General features: G+C 45.8%; 1 long non-coding RNA gene across 2 annotated transcripts; it reads right to left on the minus strand.

Annotated features, from left to right (window-relative positions):
- Positions 1–340: 340 nt before the first annotated feature.
- Positions 341–20,142, minus strand: LOC139279314 (uncharacterized). 2 transcript variants are annotated; one of them, XR_011596440.1, is made up of 4 exons: positions 19,599–20,142; positions 14,872–14,944; positions 1,365–1,523; positions 341–1,047 (listed from the first exon to the last, which is right to left on the minus strand). It is a non-coding gene; the product is annotated as an uncharacterized lncRNA (long non-coding RNA). The 2 variants fall into 2 exon arrangements; XR_011596441.1 differs by lacking the exon at positions 19,599–20,142 and adding an exon at positions 19,552–19,598.
- Positions 20,143–20,277: the final 135 nt, after the last annotated feature.

A 20,277-nucleotide genomic window follows, 5' to 3' on the forward strand; every position in this document is an offset into this window, starting at 1 on the left:
ACATAACAGTAAATGTTATAAATAACAACTACAACAACGATTTTAATAAACACGCATGCACTCCCCCTTCCCCAACCCAACCCAACAGTGAAAAATTGAACAATAACAACAACAGCAAAAAACTATTTAAACAATTCAAACAACCACCCTAATAACCCACCCACCCACCCACCTAACACACAACAATTTGAAAAAAATTAACAATAGTAGAAGAACACTCCCTCCATCCCTCCATCCTTACCTGTGGCCACGCCCCTCCTTTCCTCCTCCCCACCTCCCCACTCCCCCCGCCGGGTCTGTACCCCACCTCTTCCCCTCCCCCTACCAACTCCAAGTCGCTTGCTGCAGTGCACCTTGAGCACTGCTTTGCTGGGGGTGGGGGGGCGTGGTGGCAGGGTGACGGCATATCCATTGATTGGGCAGTTGATGGAGAGGACGTTTCCGAGGAAACGACCTCCGAGCCAGAAGCAAGAGCTTCCTCCTGACTCGCATGTGTCTCTAGCAAGGGGGGTGCAGCATCTTGGGGTGCAGTGCCGAATTCTGAGACCACTGATAGTCCTCTGGCATCCATGTTCCCGGCTATTCTTTCCAGGGCCACCGCTATCTGCGTCATCTTTTCATCGACGATCGCGGACAGAGTTGCAACCTGGCCAGATAAACCGCCCATTGCCTGGTGGAGCTCCCGACCAATGTCAATGCTCGCCCTGGGCAAGTTCACCATGTCCACACTGAGAGCCGCCGGTCTCGGAGCAGTCTGACTGTGCCGAACCAACCTCCGCGGGGTCAGCACTAGCATGGAGCCACTCGGGGTGCCCTGTGTCAAAGCGCTTGGCCCCACTACCTCCTCGGTCGAAGAGGACGTGGCTGCAGGAACACTTGTGGATAATGCTGCGGGCTCCTCCTCCACCTCTTCACTGTCCTCAGTGGAGAGGAGGATCTGCAGCAGGACGGGCGAGGCATGTGCCTTCTCGCCCGCAGACACAATAACAATCGCAGGATCCTGGGGCGTCTGCGGTTCCTGCAAGGCCTACTGCACTCTCGGCTGAGCTAGAAAACATAAATGAGGTCATTAGAGGAGAAGTGGGTGCTAGGGTCACATGAGAATGCAAACGCTACACAGGCATACGCACGAGAGCAACACTACTACTATAAATATACTGACAGACATGACATATAATTAACATCATGATAGCACAGAATCTGCATTGCATTACAATGATATTTCATGATCCCATCATTAATTGCATAACATTACATAACATTGCATCAATCATATACATCATATCATCAATCATCAATCGTATATTATATGGAAATGAATGGCATTAATTTACTTTACATCACCCAATGGTTTATATACTCACGAGACATGAGAACGGGTTCCAATGCTGCACGGGTGGTCGACCAGTTATGGACACCCACCAGTGATAGTGCCCGCTCCTCAAGATCTGTGAGGGTGCAAAGGTCCACTTGGCTGCCACCCTTGTGCGCCGCTGCTCGGCCCTATTCTTCGAAAGTTTCTTCTGCAAAGGTGACAACAGCATGGCATGGCATAAAATCATTGCGAGATACTTTTACAGATAAAATAGATAGCAGATTACTGACAGATATCATATTATTATTATTACACAACACAACACACATGCTAGTTCACCGTAAACATTATACATAGCGCATGCATGGTTATATCTACCGTCTGCAAATAACTTATATAAATAAATTTAAATAAATGTAATACTTACTCTTCCTGACCCAACAAGATCATTCCAGCGCTTCTGGCACTGGTTGGGCTCCTTTACCTTATGAGAATTGGCAGAGATGACCTCTGCAATTTCTGTCCATATGTGTTTATAGACCCAGTGGTGGGTGGGGTTTCCCACGCCCACCCTGGGTCAATTGTGCCCACCGATTCTCTACTTCTGCCACTAAGGCAGCATTGGCCTCCTCGCTAAAGCGCTTTGCGCACCAACGACCTCCCATCTCTCCCGCTTCTGCCACTTCCTCCTCCTCCTCGCTCATCCTTCTTTCACTCAATTCAATTGCATCCATATTTTTTTTAGCAAAAAATCTCAAAAATCTCTCAAATAACAATCCACAATACCAGCACTACAATCCTCACCAGCTTTCTCCACTATCTCTCTCTCTCTCTCCTCTTTCACTTTCACTCTCTTCTGCGCATGTGCAGATGACCCATAAACACCTGAAACACAGGAAAAGACCATTGCTCTGGACGCCAGCCTTGCACGACTGAAAAAACGTTAATGCCCATTTCACATTGCTACGGCTAACACCCAAATTATAAAGTGGAAACTAGCAGGTTTGAAAATGGACGATATTCCGGCGATCACAAAAACCATATAAACACTTTTGGCCGATCTGGAGACTAATGCAAAGTTCTAGCACATTGAAAACTCTTGTTTTATAATTGCTTTTAACTGCTGGACTTGACTTGTGCCTTCAAAAGATCTTACTCTCGTCTTTGAAAGTAGTTGTCTACTTGAGAAGTTAGGCTGTCTATTCCGAATATATACTGTAGCTATGTAATTATAGTAATGTTCCTTCTGTGCTTGTTCACCTTTTGTAAAATAAATCCACTTGATATTTTAAACTTGAGCTTGTCAGTGCCAAATTGGTTAGGTGGTCGAAAACAAAGAGTAGGGATAATGGGTATGTACTCAAATTGGAAGGAAGTGACTAGTGGTGTTCCATAAGGATCGGTGCTGGGGCCTCACCTACTCACTATATTTATTAATGGCTTAGATAACACAATATCCAAGTTTGTCGATGACGCAAAGATTGGTGATATAAGTAGTGTAGACAGGAGCATAAATTACAAAGAGACATTGATAGGTTAAGTGAGTGGGCGCAACTGTGGCAGATGGATTTCAACGCAAGTAAGTGTGAGGTCATCCATTTTGGACCCAAAAAGGAAAATATGAGTATTATTTAAATGATGAACAGTGGAGGGCCAAAGAGAATTAAGGGTCCGTGTACACAGATCACTAAAATGTAACTGTCAGGTACAAAAAATAATCAGAATGACTAATGGAATGTTAGCCTTTATAGCTAGAGGGCTAGAATATAAAGAGGACGTTTTGCTTTCACTATACGGAGCCCTGGTTAGACCACACCTGGAGTACTCTGCAGAGTTCTAGGTACTGCAACTTAGAAAGCACATATTGCCGTTGGAAGGAATGCAGTGCAGATTCACCAGAATGTTGCCAGGGCTCCAAGGGTTAGATTAATGAGGAAATTACATAAATTAGGATTGCATTCTCTTGATAGAGAGCACCTATTTCTTCTGATGGGGGTGTCTAGGACAAGGGGACATAACCTTAAAGCCAGAGCCAGGGCATTCAGGGGAGAGGTTAGGAAACACTTCTTAAGCGAAGCGTGGTAAGAGTGTGGAAAGCTCTCCCACAAAAAGCAGTAGATAATTGCTCAATTAATAATTTTAAATCTAAGCTCGCTAGATTTTTGCTAGATATGGGTATAAAAGGATGTGGAGCCAAGGCAGGTGGATGGAGTTAAGATACAGATCAGCCATGATCTCATTGAATGGCAAAATGTGCTCGAGATGCTGAATGGCCTTCTCCTGTTCCTATGTCATAGAATCATATACTAGTACTGCACAGAAAGAAGCAATTCGGCCCATCGAGTATTCATCAGCTTTTTCGAAGAGCAATCCAGTTAGTCCCACTCCCCCACTCTTTCCCCATATCCCTCCAATTTTTTCTCCTTCAAGTACAGGTTGAATCTCCCTTATCCAGCACCCATGGGATCTGGCCTATGTGAATAAGGGATTTTGTCGGACGACTGGAGGTCAGCGGCCCGAGTTCAGGGGGGGAGGATATCGGTGCCCCGGGCGGGCCTGAAGTGTCAGCGCAGCCCCAGCAGGCCAAGTGTCGGCAGGCCCCCAGCGGACCGAGTGTGGGAGCGGCCCCAGCGGGTGTCAGCGGGGCGAGTGTCGGCGGGCCCCCAGCGGGCAGAGTGTCGGAGCGTCCTCAGCGGACCGAGTGTGGGAGCGGCCCCAGCGGGTGTCAGCGGGGCGAGTGTCGGCGGGCCCCCAGCGGGCAGAGTGTCGGAGCGTCCTCAGCGGACCGAGTGTGGGAGCGGCCCCAGCGGGTGTCAGCGGGGCGAGTGTCGGCGGGCCCCCAGCGGGCAGAGTGTCGGAGCGTCCTCAGCGGACCGAGTGTCGGAGCGGTTCCAGCGGGTGTCAGCGGGGCGAGTGTCGGCAGGCCCCCAGCGGGCCGAGTGTCGGCAAGCCCCCAGCGGGCCGAGTGTCGGAGCGATTCCAGTGGGTGTCAGCGGGCCGAGTGCCGGAGCGGCCCCAGCAGGCCGAGTGTCGGAGCGGGTGTCTGCTGGCCAAGTGTCGGAGAGGTTCCACTGGGCCGAGTGTCAGAGCGGGTGTCAGCGGGCCGTGTCGGAGAGGCCCCAACGGGCCAAGTGTTGGCGGGGGCTGAATGTCGGAGCGGCCCCAAAGTCGGGGTGGAGGTCGGCCGCGTTCTGTGCATGCGCCCCCGGCCGCTGGAATCATGCCGGACGAGGGGTGGTGCCGGACGAGGGGTGGTGCCAGACGAGGGGTGGTGCCGGATAAGGGAGTCCCGGATAACGGAGGTCCGACCTGTATTTATCCAATTCCCTTTCGAAGACTATTATTGAATATGTGCCCTCGGATTAATGACTTCTCAGCCACTGGAAACAGTCTCTCTTTATTTACTCTATCTAAACCCTTCCTGATTTTAAACACCACTATCAAATCTCCTCTTAGCCTTCTCTGCTCTCAGGAGAACAACTCCAGCTACTCTCGTCTGTCCACGTAACTGTAATCCTTCATCCTTGGAACCATTCTGGTAATTTTTTTCTGTACCCTCTCCAAAGCTTTCAAGTCCTTCCTAAATTGTGGTGCCCAGAATTGGACACCATACTTCAGCTGGGGCCGAACTAGTGTTTTTATATAGATTTAGCATAACTTCCTGGCTTTTGTACTCTGACTATTTATAACGCCCAGGATCCCATATACTTAAGTAACTGCTTTGTTAACCTGTCCTTCCAGCTTCAAAGATTTGTGCACAAACACCCCTGGGTCTCTCTGTTCTTGCACCCCCTTTAAAATTGTACCATTTAGCTTGTATTGTCTCCCCTCATTCTTCCTACCAAAAATGTATCACCTCACACTTTTCTGCGTTGACCTATGTTCCGATGTAAAATAAGGACCATTTCTGTGCTGGGTTGAAGCCCACTATGAACTGGTTCATACCTGGAACTCATTTCACACAGGCCCTTGGGGCCAGCAGGGAGAGGCAGTGGCTTTGATGTGTTTTGCCTTTGTTTGTAAATGTCTCACAACAAAGAATATAATAAAAGTGACAAATCCATCAGTTATCAGACATTAGGACAGAGATATTTAATTTCTGTTAGTAATATTTCGAAGCCTTGGTGGAATTGCTTCCGTGTGTCAAGAAATGAAATTTTAACAATTTGAAAATGCTGACGTTGCCAAAATCAAATGTGACACTCAATACACCATTCCTCAAATACTTGACATTTAATTCCTTTACTTGCCATCACAATCTTTTGAGATATCCACAATGTTTTTGAGATATTATTAGAAATATGTTTTAATATGTTCCCCCGTTGTCAAAGTTAGCAACACCTTGTCATGTCTGGAACAGAGCTATACAGACCGGGAACATCCCAAATTCAACCCGTGATCTGTGCTGAGGTAGCCGATCTCATACAGGGCAGTCAGTGTGATACAATTGGTGTTAGTGCCCCTTATTCTAAGAAGGGAGAGTAAGAGAATCTGCCATGGCTTCCGTTCCTCAGTCCTAGTCACTAACGCCTGCTAGAAATGGCAAATCTGAGAGGTTTGGGCTTGACTGCAATTCCCATCCACAGTCTATCAGCCTGCTGATACTACAGAGAGGAAGAAGGAAGCTTGGAAGAAAGAGAGAAAAAGAGAAATAGATCAAAAGAGAGAGAAAGAGAAAGAGATAAAGAAAGCAACAAACAGACTGACCAATTGCCTGACTGACTAACCAACTGTGCTTTACAGTGTTAATGTGTAATCACTGTTGTCATGTAGGAGAGATACCCATTGTAAAACTGTACCCCACAAGGAGTCAGTGGCTTCTGGAAAGGAATGGAGAAAACTATGGGAAGAAAAATATCTATACAATATAATAAAAATCATGCATATAGTGCACACTTCCTGTAAGTGTTACACTTACTTCCTCTCACAGTTCAGGCGTCACACATATGCTGACTCACTGTGAGCTATGCCACAGGAGATCTGCCAGTATTTTGAACATAAATATTAACTCAGTCACAATAATGTGTTTGAATTTGGTTGGCTTGAAACTTAGAAATGTATAAATCATGAGGTCTGGGGAGCACTGGATATCGGGCCTCGGCCCTCATTCCCATACAGACGGCGCTGCAGGAGGAGCATATGTGAAGGGCCTAATGACGACTTCAAGCATGGGTAAAGGATGCCTCTTGTTGGTCCTTACCCAATATGGTGGACGCCGCACTTCTTGTCCGCCATTTCGGTGACTTAGGAGTTCGCATAGCGCCTCAAATATGGACAATAAGCAACTCCATTTCTAGGCCAACATGTTCAATGGTTAGACTATTTTCTTCTGCTGAAGTTCACTCTCTGACCAACAGTGTCACTGCTGAGGCATATGTGTAACCAGTGTGTTTTTCTTGACGGGTGACCTGACAAGTTTGTGTTTCCTACACTGAAATACAAGTTGTAGCAGCCTGATACTGCCCTGCTAAATCACAGACTGAGAATCACCCCTGCACCCACCAGGCTGGGCTTCTGAAAGACAGACTGTGGGCTACATCCAAACTGAGGGATCATTATATCCAGGCCACATTCTTTTTAAGATCTCACTACAGGTGAAAGACATACCAGAAGACACTGGGTTCATTGATTCAGCTTTTCACAATGTCTTTGATCTTCTACCTTACATGCTTGGACAAAACTGAAAAGTTGTGAAAAAGGACAGAAGGAACAGCTCTTTTCTTAACACCCGAGACCTGACCTGAATTCCTTTTTACTGAGCAATATTGTACAGAACAGCATAAATCCATCTTCTGCTCAAATTGCCATTCCGCCCTACTCTGCCTCACCTCACTTACAATCTGGCTTGGCTCCTCTCCAAACTGGTTCTGTCCTCCCACCTTCTATGATTATATATATATTTTTTTTTTCAAGTGGCTTTATTCAAAAGCAAATAGCTTGACTCGTTTAAAGCTATCCTGAGGCTGCCACATATTTTGATCCTATTTTGGTTGGTTACAACGGAGCAATGTTGTTGAGGAGAATGGAAGAATGGGGCAGAGCACTGCCGGGAGATAGAGCTATTGATCCAGAACCGACCAGAGCTGCAGCTGGGGTAAGAGCAGGACACTGTTGGGTTGGCATGTAGCTGGGGACAAAACTGGAGATGGGTAACAGGTTTGGAACTGAGACATCAGGCTGAGAGCACAGCAGGCAAACGCGAGGCAGGTCAAGCCAGACTGCAGCAAGATGAAGCTACTGGGACAATGCATGTCTGGGCTGGTAATATCGAACACTCAATTAACACTGAGTAAAGTCATATCATGTCAAGAGGCATCAGGCACAATTGTTGAGCTATATCAGCACTTGAAGACCCCAGCACATTCAGCTTGGGACCACACTGAGAAGCGAGAAGGAAACTTTGACCTTCTTACCTTTCTTCAATGACAGCAAAGTGCCAATGCAGGTTAAGGTGGGTGAGTCTTCGACATGTTGTGGAAGTCCAGAATCAGGGGACACAGTCTTAGAATAAGGGGTAGGCTATTTAGGACTGAGATGAGGAGAAACTTCTTCACTCAGAGAGTTGTTGACCTGTGGAATTCCCTACCGCAGAGAGTTGTTGATGCCAGTTCATTGGATATATTCAAGAGGGAGTAAGATATGGCCCTTACGGTTAAAGGGATCAAGGGTTATGGAGAGAAAGCAGGAAAGGGGTACTGAAGGAATGATCAGCCATGATCTTATTGAATGGTGGTGCAGGCTCGAAGGGCCGAATAGTCTATTCCTGCACCTATTTTCTATGTTTCCTTCATAGAAAAGAACTTGCATTTATGTAACGTATTTCATGACTTCGCGTCATCCCAAAGTGTTTTAGAACTTTTTGAAGTGTGGTAACTCTTGTAGCGTAGGAAATTATGTAATTTACAACTCCCAAATATGCAGTGGTTTCTCCAGCCAGTAGAACCAAGCTGTGGGGAGGATTTGTGGCATCAAGATGAAATGGTTTCCGGGAGGTCTGGATTGCACTGCCTGATAGGGTGTGGAAGCAGATTTAATAATAACTTTCAAAAGGGAATTGGATATATACTTAAAAAGGGCAAATTTATGGGCAAAGAACAGGGGAGTGGGACTAATTGGATAGCTTTTTCAAAGAGCTGGCACAGGCACGTTGGGCAGAATAGACTCCTTCTGTGCTGTTAGATTCTAACTGCCATTTTGACTCAACTAGGTTACTGGTTTTGGGCAGTTTATGGCCGTGGTTCCATACCTACAAAAATAGGCACATAATTTCCTATCCTTTTCATAAAGTTCATTGAACTAAAATCATCTTTGTTACTTTCCTCTGATATTTCCCCCTGTGTCTATGACTTTTTTTACAAAATAATTTATAAATTATGAATAGCAGAGATCCCAGGGTAGTTATCTGGTCACAGCTGTCCAATTAAAACTACTACCATTGATCAGAGCCCTTTTTTTCCTACAGTACTGATGAATTATTATCCATTTTACAACATGCTCCTTGACCCCAAGAGTTTTAGCTTGGCTGACGACCTCCTGTGAGGCTTCTTATCAAACACCTCCTGATATTGATCAAAAAAAAAAACATCCATCGTATTTTCATTGACCTGTTGCATCTTCAAGAAATCCATTGTTAGGCATGAACTGACTTTCAAAGCCCATGTTGACTTGGAGTCAATATTTTTACTCTTATTACATATTTTTGACTTGTTTCCGTGACAGATTCCAATGTTTTTCTCTTGCTGCAGCTGTCAGTCTAAAGAGCCTCTATTTCCCAGAATCAGATTCCGGCCTTTATTTGAAAAGAAATGGAGCAACAACATCTTGCATTTATATAGCACCTTTACCGTAGGGAAACATCCCAAGGCGCTTCACAGGAGTGTAATGAGACAAAATTTGACACCGAGCCACATAAGGAAATATTAGGACAGGTGACCAAAGCTTGGACAAAGAGGTAGGTTAGAAGAAGGGTATTAAAGGAAGAGGGAGAGCTTAGGGCCTAAGCAACTGAAGGCACAGCCGCCAATGGTGAGGCGATGAAAATTGGGATGCGCGAGAGGCCAAAATTGGAGGACTGCAGCGATCTCAGCGTGTTGTAGGGCGGGAGGAGGTTACAGAGATAGGGAAGAGTGAGGCCATGGAGGGATTTGAACACAAGGATAAGAATTTTTAAATTGAGGCATTGGCAGACCGGGATCCAATGTCAGTCAGCGAGCACAGGGATGATGAGGGAGCGGGACTTGGTGCGAGTTAGGCTACGACCAGCAGAGTTTTGGATGAGTTCAAGTTTACAGAGGGTGCAAGGTGTAAGGCTGGCCATGGGAGCGCTGCAATAGTCGAGTCTGGAATATCATCAGCAATCTGCCAGTCTTTGTGTACTACCCATGTCCTACAGAAACATTCCAGCCACAGTTCCCAACTTCCTTCCTCATTTCCATAATTATTTTTGGAAGTGTCCCATCTGGCCCAGTCAATACATGAATATTCAATATTCCACTTTTCTAATGAGTATTTCATTGTCTTCTCCAGGATCTCCATTCTTATGGTCTTTAAATGGCTGAACCGCCATTTCCTAATGCTGGAAAAGCACTTAAAATTTCCGCTGCATTGTTCCCCTCTGCCACTAACCCTCTGGCTCTGTTGGACGGAGAGTTTCCAACTCTGGTTGAATGTATTCCTGCATGTTTCATCACATGACCTCCAGCCTCCAACCACTCGGCCCCCCACACTCGCTATTGTCCATCCTCGCAGGGGCCTCCGCCTTCCCAACCCAATTGGAAAGTTACACATTTGGATAATACTTGACTGTCAGTCAAACAGCCTTTTCCCCATCTCCAATATTTTTATAATTAATAAACAGAAATGTTCAAAGAAAATGGAGGAAACACATTAGTTTTAATGCCCCTGTGATTTTTCTCCCGGGTGTTGCTCGCAGCAGTGTCCTGGAGATTAATCTTCAATTCCTGGAGACTCCAGGGCAATCCTGGAGGGTTGGCAACACTAGTTGGACATTACCTGTCCTTTAATACTTTCCTTACTCTGAACGTCTTTTAAAAATATCAATATATATATTCTTAATATACTTAATAAGTTGGAGTGTCAGCCTAGATGTATGTATTCAAGTCTCTCTCCCACTCCAGAGACACTCCAGTGCAGTACTGAGATGGAGTGCCGCACTGTCAGAGGTGCTGTCTTTCGGATGAGACATTAAGCGTCTGCTCTTTCAGGTTGATGTAAAAAATCCCATGGCATTATTTCGAAGAAGAGCGGAGATTTTATCCCCGGTGTTCTGGCCTATATTTATCCCTCAACCAATATCATTGAAACAGATTATCTGGTCATTATCACATTGCTGTTTGTGGAACCTTGCTGTGCGCAAATTGGCTGCCGCATTTCCTGCATTACAGCAGTGGCTACACTTCAAAAAGTACTTCATTGGCTGTAAAGTGCTTTGGAACGTCTGGTGGTTGTGAAAGCCGCTATATAAATGCGTCTTTTTTTTTATAATGTATTTCGATGATCAAAAACTCCTGACTTCCTCAACTTGTGAATCATAATCTGCGTTAGCCAGAGTGCATAAAGAGCATGCAATTAGGAAGCAGAGAGTCGGGCTAAACGGGTCCTTTTCAGAATGGCAGGCAGTGACTAGTGGAGTGCCGCAGGTCTCAGTGCTGGGACCCCAGCTATTTACAATATACATTAGTGATTTAGATGAAGGAATTGAGTGTAATATCTCCAAGTTTGCAAATGACACTAAGCTGGGTGACGGTGTGAGCTGTGAGGAGGATGCTAAGAGGCTGCAGGGTGACTTGCACGGGTTAGGTGAGTGGGCAAACGTATGGCAGATGCAGTATAATGTGGATAAATGTGAGGTTATCCACTTTAGTGGCAAAAACACGAAGGCAGAATATTATCTAAATGAGTGGCAGATTAGGAAAAGGGGAGGTGCAACGAGACCTGGGTGTCATGGTACATCAGTCATTGAAAGTTGGCATGCAGATACAGCAGGTGGTGAAGAAGGCAAATGGTATGTTGGCCTTCATAGCTAGGGGATTTGAGTATAGGAGCAAGGAGGTCTTACTGCAGTTGTACAGGGCCTTGGTGAGGCCTCACCTGGAATATTGTGTTCAGTTTTGGTCTCCTAATCTGAGGACGGACGTTCTTGCTATTGAGGGAGTGCAGCGAAGGTTCACCGGACTGATTCCCAGGATGGCAGGACTGACATATGAGGAGAGACTGGATCGACTGGACCTGTATTCACTGGAGTTTAGAAGGATGAGAAGGGATCTCATAGAAACATATAAAATTCTGACAGGACTGGACAGGTTAGATGCAAGAAGAATGTTCCCGATGTTGGGGAAGTCCAGAACCAGGGGTCACAGTCTAAGGATAAGGGGTAAGCCATTTAGGACTGAGATGAGGAGAAACTCCTTCACTCAGAGAGTTGTTAACGTGTGGAATTCCCTACCGCAGAGAGTTGTTGATGCCAGTTCATTGGATATATTCAAGAGGGAGTTAGATACAGCCCTTATGGCTAAAGGGATCAAGGGGTATGGAGAGAAAGCAGGAAAGGGTACTGAGGTGAATGATTAGCCATGATCTTATTGAATGGTGGTGCACGTTCAAAGGGCCGAATGGCCTACTCTTGCACCTATTTTCTATGTTTTTATGTTTCTATCAGGAAACTCAAAGTTGCAGCAACACTGGCCATATGTTGATGGTTTGTCACCATCCTCCGCCTGCTCCACGATGACAGGCAAGCCGTGATCCTGACCAACGGATCCACCACAGCCCCAATTCACGTATGGACCGGGGTCAAGCAAGGCTGTTTGATCACACCAATGCTCTTTTCAATCTCCTTGCTGCAATGCTCTATCTCACCCTCAATAAGCTCCCCGCTGGAGTGGAGCAAATCTACAGAACAAACGGGAAATTGTTCAACCTCCGTCACCTCCAGACCAGATCCGAGGTCGTCCCATCCTCTGTCATTCAATTACAGTATGCAGACGACACTTGCGTTGCGCACACTCGGAGGTCGAACTCCAAACCATTGTCAACACCTTCATCAAAACGTACGAGAGAATGGGCCTTACATTAAACATCCGTGAGACAAAGATTCTCTACCAACCTGCTCTTGCCATACTACTAACCCCCGATTATCAAAATCCATGACGAGGCCTTGGACAACGTGGACCATTTTCCATACCTCGAGAGCCGACAGTCAGCAAGGGCAGACGTCGATGACGATGTCCAACACCGCCTTCAGTGCGCCAGTGCAGCTTTTGGTCACCTGAGGAAGAGAGTGTTTGAAGACCAGGACCTCAAACCCGGCACCAAGCTCATGGTCTACAGAGCAATAATGATACCCACCCTCCTCTATGCTTCAGAGGCATGGACTATGTACAGCAGGCACCTCAAAGCACTGGAGAAGTGCCACCAACTCTTGCCTCCGCAAGATCCTGCAAATCCATTGGCAGGATAGGCGCACCAACCTCAGTGTTCTCACTCAAGCCAACATCCCCAGCATCAAAGCATTGACCACGCTCGATCAGTTCCGCTGGATGGGCCACATCGTCCGCATGCCCACACAAGACTCCCAAAACAAGCGCTCTACTCAGAACTCCTACACGGCAAGCGAGTCTCAGGTGGGCAGATTAAACGCTCAAAGCCTCCTTGAAAAAGTGCAACATCCCCACCGACACCTGGGAATCCCTGGCCCAAGTTCACTCAAAGTGGAGGAGAAGCATCCAGGAAGGCGCCAAACACCTCGAGTTTCTTTGCCAGAAGCAAGCGGAGGCCAAGCGCAAACAGCGGAAGGAGCGCACGACAACCCAAGCACCACATCCACCTGTCCCTTCAACCACCATCTGCCCCACCTGTGACAGAGACTGTAGGTCCCGCATTGGACTCATCAGTCACCTGAGAACTCATATTAGTGTGGAAGCAAGTCATCCTCGACTCCGAGGGACTGCCTAAGAAGGAGAAGATATGTTGATGGGGCGGTGTTTGGCTTGTGAGGGGTCCCATGCAACAGTTCGGTTTGGGGACCCTACATTTTACTAGACCACGATACCAAATACTGCCGACCTAATCTGATGTCAAATCCGCATCAGCATCTGTGAGGAGAAAAGGATTCTCTGAAGGTCTCTCCAACCAAAACATGAATCTGCCTCTTCAAATACTGACAGAGTCACTGCGTAAATTTCAACAGCTTTTGGTTTAACTGCAAAGACTAAGTTATAACTAGCCTGTATTTTTTAAAAGTCTGATTCATCTTTAGAGACATTCGTTAAAGGTCTGAGTGTCACTCAGCAACAGGGGAGGGGAAGGAAGAGAAGGTGAGATGTGGGGGGGGGCGGTTTACGGGAAGGGAAGGGAAAGAAAGAAGGGAGAAGAAATGAAAGGAAAGGAAAGAGAGATAGGGAACTCCCCAATGTCATGGGAAGGAAAAGAGGAAAGGGAAAGGAAAGAAGATGGAGAATTCTCCAGTAGCATAGGAAGGGAGAGAGAGAGAGAGAAGACAGAAGAGAGAGGGAGGGGGAGGGATGGAGGGCGGGACGGAGAGAGAGGGGAGGGAAGGATGAAAACGCTCCAGCAAATTGGGGGCTATTCTCCACCATTAACTCTCATCAGAGTTGCAGAAAATTAATCCTATTCCATGTTAGTGATTGTAAATGATGAGTGGGTGGAGAGGAGTAGGCTGGGGGTGACGTGCACTGATACGTCAGTGCCTAAATCCCTCCAGCGTGGAGCCAGGATGTGAGCACCATGTCCCGCCTCTAACGCATCACATTTAGATTTTTAACACGGATTGATGGCGGCTCTTAATTGAGTCCATTGATGGAGGTGAAGAGCAGCTGGGCCCTGAGACCATCCTTGGTCTATCCTAAAAAAGACTCGCAGTTATTATATAGCACATTTCATGACTTCAGGATGCCCCAAAGTGCTTTACAGCTAATGAAGTGCTTTTGAAGTGCCGTCACTGTTGTACTGTAGGAAATACGGCAGCCAAATTGCACACAGCAAACTCCTACAAACAGCAATGTGATAATGACCAGATGATCTGTTATAGTGATGTTAGTTGAGGGATAAATATTGGCCAGGCCACTGGGGCTAACTCCCTGCTCTTCTTTGGAATAGTGCAACGGGATCTTTTATTTCTACCTGAGAGAGCCGATGGGGCTTTGGTTCAATGTCTCATCTGAAAGACAGCACCTTCCTCAGTACTGCACTGGAGTGTCAGTCTAGATTTTTGTGCTTAAGTCTCCAGAATGGAACTTGAACCCACAACCTTCAGACTGCCAACTGAGCCACAGTTAACCTAGATAGACCATGATAGATCAGGATCCATTTAGTTTGCCCTCTACTATCCTGGCAGTCGCATGATACGATAATGAAGTTGTTGACTAATCAGAGCAATCGATCTCTGTCAATTAGTCTGCATCAGACCCAGCAAATGCACATTAATTAAGAGGATTAAAGACTCCAAGGGTCTGTGACAAAGATGGCCAACAGGTCAGTATATTTACTCATGGAATTATTGAGGGATTCACTCTCACCTTTGGACCAGTCAAATCACCTTCTCATTCCGTATCAGTCTTGAGTTCCTGTACCACATTTTCCAGTCTCCGTCTATTACAGTAAAAACACTTTAGCTTGCCAATATCATAATGCTGTGTATCAGTTACTCCATTATTGATAGTTTACTGCATCTTTTCCAAACACCTCAGCTGCTTTATCATAATAAACCCTCTATCCCTGAATCTATTTGCTCTCTTTAATGCTTTCTTCCTCTGCCTTTTGCCCTTGGACTCCTCCCCCACTCTCTTCCTCTAAAGAAAGATTTACATTTATAAAGCGCCTTTCACAACCGCTGGATGTCTCAAAGTGCTTTACAGTCAATGAAGCACTTTTGGAGTGTAATCACTGTTGTAATGTTGGAAACACGGCAGCCAACCTTCTCACTGCAAGCTCCCACAAGCAGCAATGTGGCAATGACCAGATCATCTGTTTTTGTGTTGACTGAGTGATAAATATTAGCCGGGACTATGTCTAGGGGCATAACTGAGTCAATACAGAAATGTAAACTCTGATGATAAATTTTACAGTTTCACAACTTGAACTCTGATCTGAAGCCAAATGAGAAAGGTGAAAGGGCACGTACCTCACCACGAATCCTGCTGTCCTGGGGAACTCTGTTTGTGTAGCTGCTAACTCGACGAGATTGCAGATCAGAGGATCAACTGCAGAGGTCAGTGTGCCTCATTTGTGGTGCACCTGATTTTGGGGCCATTAAAATCAAGGCAGATTCTCACATCTTTGGGTCTGTAATGTCAGTCGAGAGTCAGCGCATGAGTGGAGTGTGACTGCACCCTCCAAAGAGCCTGCCTCTCCATGGAATCAATTTTGCATAACTTTGGATCAGTGCAAAATTAAACCACTTTATACCGATGCTGCAGTAGGGTGAATGGAGTCTTAAATCCTGGAAACTTCTCATCGATATTCTCTGAACATTCTCCAATATATCACTGCTCTTTTCCCATGACTGTACCCAGCATTCCTAAATGTGGACTCATCAGTGAGGTAACTCTCATACATGGAGACATTTTGATCCCTGTTGCCTCCCTTCTTCAGGTTGGCTCAGTGGGTAGTGTTCTCTCGTTGGAGTCAGAAGGTTGTGGGCCACTCCAGAACTTGAACATGTAATCTAGTCTGCACTGAGCGTCATTTAGATGAGATGTTTAAACCAAGGTCCCAGCTGTCCTCTCGGGTGGAGGTCAAAGATCACACGGCACTATGCAAAGAGCAGGGAAGTTCTCCCCAGTGCCCTGGCCAATTTATCTCTCAACCAGCATCACTAAAAACAGATAATCTGGTCATTGTCACGTTGCTGTTTGTGGGAGCTTGCTGTGCATAAATTTGCTGCCATGTTTCGTACATTACAACAGTGACTACACTTCAAATGTAATTCATTCAATATAAAGCACCTTGGGGCGTCTTGATGTTGTGAAAGGCCCTGATATAAATGCAAGTTATTTCTTTTAATATTTATCCTTCAACCAACATCACTAAAATAGATTAACCGGTCATTTATCACATTACCATTTGTGCCACCTTTCTATATACAATTTGGCTTTCATATTTGCCTACCTAACAAGCAACAAGACTTCAAGAGTAATTTATTAGTTGTGAGGCATTTTGGGATGTCCTGAGACCATCGAAGGTGCTATATAAATGCAAGTTCTTTCTTTTTAACCTGGGTAGGAGACAAGGAGTGTTATAGTTCCCCGATGGTCAGCAGTAGCTGTCCAGATGATTCTCTGTATAAACTGCAGCCATACAACATTTCTAGAGTCACGGGGCATGTGCAGGCAGATGCAGACATATGCACACAGGTGTGGAACCGTGTGCACACTTGTTTGTACAGTCATGCCAGCATACAAGTACGCTCATAGGGAAACAAAAGTAGACACATTTGTTCTCTCTTACACATGTTAATATATGCGCACTTACTTATACGTGAGCTCACACAGCAGAAGCAGAGATTAGATGCTGAGAGGTTGTTTCTCCTGGCTGGAGAGTCTAGAACTAGGGGGTCATAATCTCAGGATAAAGGGTCGACCATTTAGGACTGAGATGAGGAGAAATTTCTTCACTCAGGGGGTTGTGAATCTTTGGAATTCTCTACCTCAGAGGGCTGTGGATGCTCAGTCGTTGAATATATTAAAGCCTGAGATCGATAGATTTTTGGACACTAAGGGAATCAAAGAATATGTTGATAGGGCAGGAAAGTGAAACTGAGGTAGAAGATCAGCCGTGATCTTATTAAATGGCAGAGCAGGCTCAAGGGGCCATATCACCAGTTCCTGCTCCATTTTCTTATATTCTTATTGTGATGCATTTACTAAATGCTTCAGCTGGCTATACTTTACACTCACCAGATTGCTGGTTCAGAAGTAACATTATTTCCAGAGATAAAATGATAAACTGTGAACACTGGAAATCTGAAATAAAATCAGAACATTATAGCAGCACAAAGCAAGTCTGAGAGGGAAGAGGCACAGATCTGCTGAGTCCTTCATTTGAATTTTGAATTTACACCAGAAACATTAACCTGCCTTTATTCTTTCAGATGGTAACTGGTCTGCTGCGCATTGATAACGGTTAACAACTTGCATTTATATAGCGCCTCAAATGTAGAAAAATGCTTCAAGTGCAGAAAGGCACAACCAAAATCAAAAGGATGCAAAGCTAAATAAGGACATTTTAGGAGGGGTGAACAAAGGTTCATCCAAAGAAGTGTGCTTTATTATGGAGGGTCTTAAAGTTGAAGAGGTGGAGAGGCAGAGAGGTTTAGCAGCTGCAGGCACGGCCATCAATGGTGGGGTGAAGAGAGTGGGGAAAGACACAAGAGTCAGAGGAATGGAGGGTTCAGGGGATGAAAAGCCATAGGAATCAGATTACAGAGGGAGGCGTCATGAAGAATGTTAAATGCAAGGATGAGAATGTTATATTTGAGGCATGGGAGCCAATGAAGGTCAGCGAGCATAGGGGTGATGGGTGAACAGGACTTTGGCCTGGGAGAGGTTAAGGGCAGCAGAGTTTTGGATGAACTGAAGTGGAATTTTTATTTTTGGCTGGCAGTAAATTGTGTGTTCATGCATTTAAACAAAATAGTGCGTCATCTAACACACTACAAATGATGCACGCTTATTTTTTTGGATCAACATCAGTAAATGTCATAGTTGGGTTGAAACCAGTAGCTGCAGAGAGCAGTTTACAGCCGGTAAGACCCCTGCTATACTGTGTGCGACCCCTGCCTGTGACTCAATCTCCTGTCTCCATGAGGGAGCTCAGTGTCTTTAAAAACAGCAGGTGAACTAATTGGCTGCATCCTTCTTTCATGCTCCCGAACTGACTCTGCTGATTGTACACAACAATAAATTGCATTTATATTGCGATTTTAACATAGTAAATCGTCCCAAGCCGCTTCACAGGAGCGATTATCAAACAACATCTAATACTGAGCCACACAAGCAGATATTAGGACATTGGTCAAAGATGTAGCTTTTACGGAGTATCTTAAAGGAGGAGAGGTGGAGAAATTAAGGAGGGAATTCCAGAGCTTAGGGCCTAGGCAGCAGAAGGCACGGCCGCCAATGGTGGAGTGAAAGAAACCAGGGCTGCACAAGAGGCCAGAGTTGGAGGCGCACAGAGATCTCAGAGGGTTGTAGGGCTGGAGAAAGTTAGAGATCATATCACAGGATCATATAGTAGTAGAATAGTACTGTATACCACCGAAGGAGGCCATTCGGCCCATCGAGTCTGTGCAGGCTCTTTCGAAGAGCAATCCAGTTAGTCCCACTCTCAGGCTCTTTCCCCATATCCCTGCAATTTTTTCCTTTCAAGTATTTATCCAATTCCCTTTTTGAAGGCTACCATTGAATCTATTTCCACCATCCTACCAGGCAGTGCATTCCAAATCCTAACCACTCATTGCGTAAAAAAGTTTTCCCTCATGTCGCCGCCAGTTCTTTTGCCAATCTCCTGAAATCTGTGTCCTCTGGTTATCGACCCTTCAACCTCTGGAAAAGGCTTCTCTTTATTTACTCTCTCTGAACCCTTCATGATTTTAAACAACACTATCAAATCTCCTCTTAGCTTTCTGTCCACAGGAAAACAATCCCAGATTCTCTAGTCTATCCCCGCAACTGTATTCCCTCATCCTTGGAACCATTCTAGTAAATTCCTTCTGTACCCTCTCCAAACCCTTCACATTCTTCCTAGGTCCATGCAGCAGGCCTCCAGTCGTCTTGGATCCCCTTGCCACTGGACCAAGACCTTGCTCTGTCGAGCCCGTGTGGTGGCTGGTGTGCAACAGCCACCCCACATTAAAATAATTCACGCACAGGCATCTTAAGTCATCCTTGACCCCGAGGGACTGCCTATGATGATGATGATGATGAAAGTGTGATGTCCAGAATTGGACACAATACTCCAGCTGGGGCTGAACTAGTGTTTTATATAGATTTATCATAAATTCCTGGCTTTTGTACCCTACGTCTCTATTTATAAAGCCCAGGATCCCATGTGCTTTTTAGGGAGGGGCGAGGCCATGGAAGGATTAGAACACAAGGATGAGAATTTTAAATTTGAGGTGTTGCTGGTCAGGGAACCAATGGATGTCAGCAAGAACAGGGATAGTGAGTGAACGGTACACAGGAATTTGAAAAACTTACATTTATATGTAGTTTGCAGGCCCAAAAATTCCAAGATAAACATTCACCTTTTATTTATTTTCTGGAGCCTTGGTTACCCTTTAAAATCAAACCGGAGCTCAGTTTCTTCCAAAATGCAGCGTAAAGATTTTGCCCCCGGATAAAATTATAAGATAAAAACATGAATGCACTGCAGATTCAATCAGGAGCTGGGAGGTTGGAGGCAGGAAACCTTTGATCAAGAGTAGGTACGGCTCATCACGGATAAACCCGCTGTGCATTTGATCGTTTTATGTATATTTTTAAAAACTGTTCCAAGTTAAAATCAGCAGAAATGTCAGTCTTGCAGGCCACAAATTCGACGTTCACCAGAACAGACTCGTGCTCTTTCAATATTTCTTTCGTTGCAAAAAAATATGCATTCAATGTTGCTGCCTCTCCAACCTGTCGGGCTGCTAATGCACAACTGCACAGAAATTGCAAACCCTCCCGGGGGCTATATCGGCCTCCCCCTCCCACCGGGGACTGGGCTTTAAATAACATTCCTGCCGATTTCTTACACCTGACGCTCAACACGTCCGGACCCGGGGAAAGAGGCGGTGCTTCGGCTGCAGATACAATCGGCTCCAAGCGAGGGGCGGGGTGATGGACAGCGGCGTTGGCCAATCGGTAGCCGGAGGCGGGTAAGGAGGGGGGCATAGATTGTCCAATGGGAGAGCAGAGGAAAAGCTGGCCAATGGAGCGGGC

Source organism: Pristiophorus japonicus, chromosome 14 (assembly GCF_044704955.1).
Source record: "Pristiophorus japonicus isolate sPriJap1 chromosome 14, sPriJap1.hap1, whole genome shotgun sequence".
Classification (NCBI taxonomy): Eukaryota; Metazoa; Chordata; class Chondrichthyes; family Pristiophoridae; genus Pristiophorus; species Pristiophorus japonicus.